The 8608-nt window shown below is 39.9% G+C and overlaps 1 pseudogene; it reads left to right on the forward strand.

Annotated features, from left to right (window-relative positions):
• The first annotated feature begins 7622 nt into the window (after positions 1 to 7622).
• Positions 7623 to 8320, forward strand: LOC115297695 (annotated as a pseudogene).
• Positions 8321 to 8608: the final 288 nt, after the last annotated feature.

Below are 8608 nucleotides of genomic sequence, written 5' to 3' on the forward strand. Positions count from 1 at the left end.
TTCAGTAAGAGCAGAGGTGATGCAGAATAAGGGATGGTCCATAAATACAACATTCAACAGACATTTATTGTGCCAGATACTAAAGACACAAAGATAAATTTTAAAATAGTCTATCCCTGCCCTAGAGAAGCTTACAGTTCAGCAGCAGAGACAAATGAAGAAGTTGATAGTGAGTGGTGCTGCACAATGTGAGCAGTGCTGTAATAATGGAAATTCTGAGTAAAGGGTGGTGGAACACAAAAGAGGGAGGTGCTAACTCTGCCTCAAGCTACCAGGAAAGGAGGCAGAGACAGAAGTGGTGTTCAAAAATAACTATTATATGGGATGACATTGAAATTATATTAAGAATAACTATTATGGGGGCCACCTGGGGGGCTCAGTAGGTTAAAGATCCGACCTTGGCTCAGGTCATGATCTCAGTTTGTGAGTTCGGGCTCAACATCCGGCTCTGCACTGACAGTGCAGAGCCTGCCTGGGAGCCTCTCTCTCTCCCTCTTTCTCTGCCTCTCCTTTCCACCCTCTCAAAATAAATAAACTTAAAAAAAAAAAAGGAATGACTATTATGGGTTGACACTTAAGTTGGGCTTTGAAGCACACTTATCTAGGGAGGAAAGTGGGATGAGCACTCTAGGATGAGGGAACAGCATATGCTAAGGCACAGAGACATGGAAGTTCTTGGTGCATTCAGATAGTGCATTTCAAACTTTCCCACAAGAAAGGCATGATGGTGGACAGTGGTGTCTAAGAGCAAGCCTTAAATGGCTTGCCACTAGCTTGGAATTTATGTGTCCTGTTTTATCTTGAAAAAACTCATGGGAATTTTGCCTTCAACTCCACAAATATATTATGTTTGAATATAAAACAATGTTCTCAATTATTTATTAGCTGATAAAACTGATGCTGCAGAAAGATGCACCACATTTATCCAGTACTTTCTCATATCCCACGTGTAACACTAAATAACTCAAAGGTTCTTGTTTCAAATTTGAAAAACAAAGGTATAGAAGATATAAGGGTGCATTGGAAAAATAGATCAATGGATTGTGAAGGGTTTTGTTCATCTGTTAAGGGATATGGATGATCCAATATGTAGCCAACTTCTATTCATACTTCAAGACTGTGCTGAGGCCTGGTCCCTTCCAGGAAGCTATGCTACCAACCAGTCCTCTCTTTTTCTCAACCACTGTTGTCATAACATCCAATGCATTTATCTATCCACTTACCACATTGTGCTGGAATTATCAATTAAGTTTACTGGCACCTCCACTAGAGTACGATCTGCTTAAAAGCAATTGTTTTGCATAGGACTAAGCACAACAGATACTAGTATCTGTTAGATTGAACTGATTTAAACCTGAGGACAAGAGTCAGGAAGCACTACCTGACTTCCCACGACAGGACAAGGTGCTCCTCTATATACTCCTACAGAACCAGGTGCTTACCCTGTCAAAGCTAGTATTAAACTATACTGAAACTATATGAGTTGTTTGCTTACTTGTCTGTCTCCTGGTCTAGGGTGTAAGCTTCTTAAAGGAAAGGGCTGTTTGCTCACCCATTGCATCCCAAACACTTAATAACACAGTAGGTGATTGATGATTATATAGAATGAATGAATGAGTTGCCATTAAAAATTCTCCCGACAGGGGCACCCGCGTGACTCAGTTGGTTAAGTGCCTGACTCTTCTGGACTGTTGATTTCAGCTCAGGCCATGATCTCATGGTTTATGAGTTCGAGCCCCATGTCGGAGTTTGGGCTGACAATGCAGAGCCTGCTTAGCCTCTCCCCACCCACCCCAAATAAAATAAATAAACTTAAAAAAATTCTCAAGACAGGAATGACATGATTAGATCAAGGTTTAGAAAAATAACTTTGTAGGCAATTTTAAATGCAGGCTGGATAGCAATAAGACTGGAGACAAAGAAATTAGGGGAAATTTTTGAAAAAGAAACATCGGACCTACTGGTAAAAGACTGTCCTTTCTTAATAAATGTCTTTCTAATTGGCTAATTTGATTAGATGTTTATATGTATTTTACAAGGCTGACCTCTTTAGTCTCTTAGGATTCCCTAAGGGAGGATATTCAGTTACCTCATTTAGGAAGCCTTCCCTGACCCCAACCCCCACCAGGTTGGTGCCTTCATGTACATCTGGAGGTCACTGAGGGCAGTGACAACGTCTTATTCATCTTAGTATCTCCAATGTCTAGGACATGCCTGCTCAATAAATGTTTGCTGAATGAATGAACACATAAATTGATCTATTAGTATACTGTACTCAAGCTCCGACCAAGACACAGAAGACCTAATGATCCCTAGTGTGCAGGTTTCTGGATATAGGAAACAGAACAAATAAAACAAGACTAGATACGGAGGTACACCTATTCCACAGGTAACACAGGGTAAATTTCTCTCTCTGACCCCTCCATCCTCATTCTGAAGAATAACTCTCATTGAGTGAAAATCAATAAAAGTCATTTTAAGGGAAGTAGGTTTAGAAAAAGGCTCTGAAGAAGGAGAAAGGAGGAGGGGAACTTCAAGTCCAACCAATTTGGACTTTTTTTATGAGAACTTGTAAGCTGCAAAAAAAACCTTGACAAAATAAAAAGTCTGCTTTTCTACAGTCCCTTTCAAAAAGAACTCATACACACCCTCCCAATACACACATACACACACAAATCAATAATCTTTTTGAGATTCCCAGTTTTGTAACCAAAAAATAAAAATTAAACCTACAATAGAAATAATAATAAATCTTCCATTTCTTAGATTGATATCAACAAGAAACTTTCTGAAGCAGTTGCAGACAGTTCTCAGAGACATCCAACAGTATCAATGAGATTGACCCAGCAATTTCATTTCATCTCATTAGCAATAAATTCTGACTACAAACTATGGAGAAGGCATTAGGAAGAAGTTTTAAAAGATGTCAGAAGGAAAGAAAGAAAGAAAGGAGAGAGGGAAGGAAGGAGGGAGGAAAGAAAGGATAAAGAGAAAAAAAGGACATAAGATGCACTTCTTACTTTCTAAGAAGCTTGTGGAATTGTGGTGTTAAGTCATAATTATAAGAAAATCCTAAGAAAAGTTAAATACTCTTAATTACAATGCAGAAAAAAATTAATCAAATGAGTAACACAGGCAGATTGTTGTAGGATTTCAAAAGACAAAGAGACCCATCAAGGTTTGAGGTGTCCTGAAGTGTTCTGGGAGAAAGTAGGATTTAAGTAGGGCATTAAAGGAGATAGGACTGGAATCTTGAAGAATGGGAAATATCACAAGAATCAAGCTCATAGCACGTCAGGGAACATTTTGTTCATGACTGCACCCCAGAGAGTGTCTATAGTGGTAACAGTTAAAATCCGAGATGGACCAGGCTGCCTGGGTGGCTCAGTAGGTTGAAGTGGTTAAGTGGTTAGCATCTTAACTTAACTTAACCTTAGTCATGATCTCTCAGTCTGTGCGTTTGAGCCCTGCGTTGGGCTCTGTGCTGACAGCTCAGACCCTGGAGCTTGCTTCAGATTCTGTGTTTCCCTCTCTCTCTCTGCCCCTCCCCTGCTCACGTTCTCTCTCTCTCTCTCTCTCAAAAATAAACATTAAAAAAAATCTGAGATAGACCTATAGCACCATAGTTAAGAATAACTGAAGGCAGATCTAGGTATAAATCCTGTTTCTACCACTTTATGGTTGAGTGGCCTTGTCATGTTTATCCTCTCCAAAGCTCAGTTTCCACCATCTTAAAATGAAGACAGTATTAATTACACCTCCCTTATAAAGTCAATACACAAATAAAATGAAAGTTACTCTCCAGAGTTCTTGGCAAATAATTGCTCAGTGGGTAACAGTTCTATGACCTCTTCTTAGAGTCTAAGTTTTGGCCTGAAATTTCTAGGGATTGAAAAAAATTTTTTTTAATTAAAAGTGTAGAACAAAACAAACCTGTATAGAACAGATAGGCAGCTTTTTACCTTCACTTCATCCAATACAGCAGCATTTCCCTTGCTGATTTCCATTTGGAGCATGACTTTAGCATCCTTATTGTTTGATTTTGAAACACCCTTTTCCTGAAAGTACTCTTCTGAAAGGCACTCTTCCCAAAAATTCTCTTAATCCCGCTCACCTCCACTATCATCTCCATGCTTTTCTAGAGAACAGAATGCTTCTAGAGGAAAAGAAGAAACTGTGTGATTTCATATTTGTGTTACTTGCATTTATTCATTGATTGATTTAATAAATATTTATTGAGTACCGATTCTTGAAAGATGAAAAGCCATCAAGGGGAAACAACTTTACTTCCTACCTCCTACTTGCACCTGTGATTCTCTTTCCTTGTTCTCTCCTGTTGCAGAGAGGGAAGAAGACTCCCTCCTCCTTTCTTTTTTAAGTTTATTTATTTATTTTGTATGAGAGAGAGGGCATGCATGCTGAAGGAGCAGAGAGAGAGAGAGAGAGAGAGACAGAGAGAATCACAAAGAGGATCCTCACCATTAGTGAGGAGCCTGATGCAGGGCTTGAACTCCCTAACTATGAGGTCATGAGCTAGGCTAAAATTGAGAGTCAGACACTTAACTGACCGAGCTACTAAGGCTCCCCACCTCTCCATTTTTTCTTTTCTATTTTTTATTTTTTTACTTAAAAAACATTTTTTTAGTGTTTATTTTTGAGAGAGAGAGAGAGAGAGACGGTGTGAGTGGGAGAGGCGCAGAGAGAGAGGGAGATATAGAATCTGAAGCAGCCTCCAGGCTCTAAGCTGTCAGCACAGAGCCTGATGCAGGGCTTGAACCCACACACTATGAGATCATGACCTGAGCTGAAGTCAGCCACTCAGCCGACTGAGCCACCCAGACGCCCCCCACCTCTCCTTTTAAAGACTGGACCCTCCACCTCTACATTGGAGCCCTGGCTTTCAGTGGGGGCCTTTGCTCTAGTATTGTCTCTTTCCTGTTTCCAACTTCTTCTTCTTTAATGGTTCCTTTCTATTCAACATTTAAACATACTCAAGTATCTCTCATTAAAAGAAAACAAAAAGAAAAATCTTCCCTAGTCCTTCATCCACATCCTTTTCCAGCTCTTATGCTCTCTCCCTACCCTCCTTTCCCAAACTTGTGGAAATGGTTACCCACAGACTCTGCCTTTATTACCCACCTCTTACTCCTCAACCCCATCAATCTAGATGTTGTGCCCGCCATTCCTCAAAGAGCTGCCTCAGTAAGATCATCAATTTTTATTTCTCATTTTACTTTACCATTCCCTGTTTGAAATGCTTTTCCCCTCTAACTTCTGTGACATCACACATTTCTGATTTTCTTCTTTCTTTTCTGGGTGTTCCTTCTTGACCATCTTTGACAAATCTTCCTTCATGTGACCATTGAATGTTTTTCGCATTCTGTCCTAATGCACAGGTCTCTTCCTATTTGGGCTCTTTCCCAAGGCAAATGGATTCATTCCCACAGCTTTGTGACCATTGATATACCTGCAACTCTCAAATCTACAGCTCCAGGCCCACATATCTAACGGCCTGCATGAGCCCTCTACCTGAATATTTTACTGGCACCCCAAACTCAGCATCTTCATTCCCACACTTGGTCCTCCTCTGGTGTTTCTCAACTCAGTAAATGATAAGATCAGCTGCTTTGAGTGTCATCCCTGACCATTCCTTCTTCACCATTCATTACAAATCAATGACTAAGTTTGTCATTATACTTTCTAGATATTCTGAAAACCATCTTTTTCTCCATTGTTACCACCTCTTATCTAAGCCAGTGCAACAGCCTCCTTTAAAAAAATGCAAATCTGTTTGCATCACTGTCAATACTTATATTATAGTTGTCCGGATGGATAAGGTCCAAAATCCTTAATGTGGTCTCTAAGGTCTTATATGTTCTGATGCCTGCCTGTGCTTCCATCTTTATTGTATGTTCCTTTCCCCACTTGTCTCTCCTCTGCAGACTTGCTTCAAAGCGTCATACTCTCTCCTCTTCCACACCTTTCTTTCCTCCCCTCTCCTATCAACATCTACCTTCACCTAACTATCCCTATCCATCTTTTCAGGTTTAAGCTTACCTGAAAGCAGGGTTGGTTAGTTCTCCCTTTATACATTCTCATGTATAAACATTTCTCACTTTTATACAAGAAGACAGGGGTCATACCCAGCATACTTATCAATGTATTGCTAGTGCATAACATAGTGTCTAGAAAATTTAGGTAATAAAATATATATTAACTCATTCATATAGTAGGTGACAAATTGGCTTCACCTTTATTTCTGCAGTCTTCCTTGAATCAGTCAAGCATATTTGACAACTTCCATGTTAATATCACCACTATACCGAGATACTATCTGTATTTTATTTCTCTTTGTAACCTTAGCACTTCATTTGGTGCCTGGAACAAAGTGAATGTTCAATATGGGCTTATAGAATTGAACTAACATGGGGCACCTGAGTGGCTCAGTCAGGTAAGTGTCCGACTTCAGCTCAGGTCATGATCTCACAGTTCATGAGTTCAAGCCCCACATTGGACTCTGTGCTATTAGCTCAGAGCCTGGAGCCTGCTTTGGATTCTGTATCTCCCTATCTCTCTGCCTCTCCCCAGCTTGCTCTTTGTTTCTCTCTCTCTCTTTCTCTCAAAAATAAATAAACATTAAAAAAATTGAACTGGGGCACCTGGGTGGCTCAGTCAGTTAAGCCTCCGACTTTGGCTCAGGTCAGATCTCACGTCCGTGGGTTCAAGCCCCGCATTAGGCTCTGTGCTGATAGCTAGCTCAGAGCCTGGAGCCTGCTTCCGGTTCTGTGTCTCCTTCTCTCTCTGCCTCTCCCCATCTCATGATCTGTCTCTCTCTGTATCAAAAATAAATAAAACATTAAAACAAAAAAAATTGAACTAACAGGACTGAGCCTGGGTAGCTCAGTTGGTTAAGCAACTGACCTTGGTTTCAGCTCAGGTCATGATCTCATGGTTTTGTGAGTTTGAGCCCCACATTGGGCTCTGTGCTGGGAGTGCAGAACCTGCTTGGGACTCTCTCTCTCTTTCTCTCTCTCTCTCTCTCTCTCTCTCTCTCTCTCTCTCTCTCCCTCCTCCACTTACACTGTCTCTGTCTCTCTCAAGATAAATAAATAAACCTAAAAAATTGAACTAACAAACTTTGCCAGTTGGCTGGATATGAGCGCTGAAGGACAATAGAAAGTCAAAAATAAACTCTGAAGTGTGGGCTAGCCTTTAACAGAAATGGAAAAGTACTAAAGGAGGGCAGTTTAGAAAGTAAATATATGCAGTTCTGGCAGCAGTAGTGACAGAGGGAAGAATTTATGTAGGTGAGTGAAGCAATGGAGTCCTGAAATGGCAATATGAAGATAATTCCCAGGGTAGGAAGCAGTCTTCTGCAGCCAGGAGAGGGCTAATGGACAGGATACATTCTAATTTGCCTAGAACAATCCCAGTTTACACCTGTTGTCCTAGCATAATTGATGGTGCTGCCCTCTTGTACTCTTAAAAGTGTACAAATAAATTAGGGTGTCTGCTGGCTTAGTTGGTAGAACATGCAACTCTCAATCTTGGGGTCTTGAGTCCAATCCCATGTAAAAAAAAGTGTCCAAATAAATTATATAACCAGCCTACCAGAAGACTACATGAATTTGGAGAAGTTAAGTGAGTTAAGGGCAAGAACATTTAGGACAAGATCATAGCAAGAAATAGAGTGATTTCAAGTTGCAGATAGTGAAGGAATGTACTGAACTGAAGGACACTTTATAAAGAGCTATGAAATAAACCAGCTAGCCACTTTTAGATAAGCAATGTCACAAAAACCCTGATAGGTAGGCATTTTCATCCATATTTTATAGATAAAATAATTTAAGCTTAAATTAAATAACCCATTCAAAAAGTTAGCTAAAACATAGTTTAAAAAGTAAGACATAGCATCTTTTCCTCACCCCTGTCCATCTTGGTGTATGCTCTTAGTTAGGGCCGGCCTGCACCTAAGGTGGGAAGACAGTGGCTGCAATGAAGATGAAAAAGCTGCTTCAGTCAATCTACTCTGGGCTCCAACTCATTATGAAAAGAGAAAAGTACCAAGCGAACTCAGAAAATGATCAGACATGGCAAAGCGAAACTGATCATCCTGGCCAACAACTGCCCAGCCTTGAAGAAATCTGAACTAGAGTATTAGGCCATGTCAGCCAAAACTGGTGTCTATCACTACAGTGGCAATAGTATTGAATTGGGCATGGAATGTAGAAAATACTGTGGAGTATGCACATTGGGTATCATTGATCCAGGTGATTCCGATATCATTAGAAGCATACCATAACAGACTGGTGAAAAGTAAAACATACAAAATTTTCCTTTAGTAAAATTGGTCAGAGCTTGTTTTAAAAAAAAGTGAAATGAAAGAAAATGCAAAATGTTAATTGATTTATGATGTGGTTTCATCTTAGCTTGGGCAAACCATGCAGTATTTAATATATAGTAGCAGAATATTTACTATTGAAGCTTGAAAAGATGTGAGTTCTTTGTGTGCCATCTTTCATTTATGCATGTGAGAGGGTTTTCTTTTCTTAATATTTTTACATTGTAGTACTTGTTTTCCTTGTTGGGGTGTTTGCTTATTTAATAC

The sequence above is a fragment of the Suricata suricatta genome, chromosome 8 (assembly GCF_006229205.1).
Source record: "Suricata suricatta isolate VVHF042 chromosome 8, meerkat_22Aug2017_6uvM2_HiC, whole genome shotgun sequence".
In the NCBI taxonomy this organism is placed as follows: domain Eukaryota; kingdom Metazoa; phylum Chordata; class Mammalia; order Carnivora; family Herpestidae; genus Suricata; species Suricata suricatta.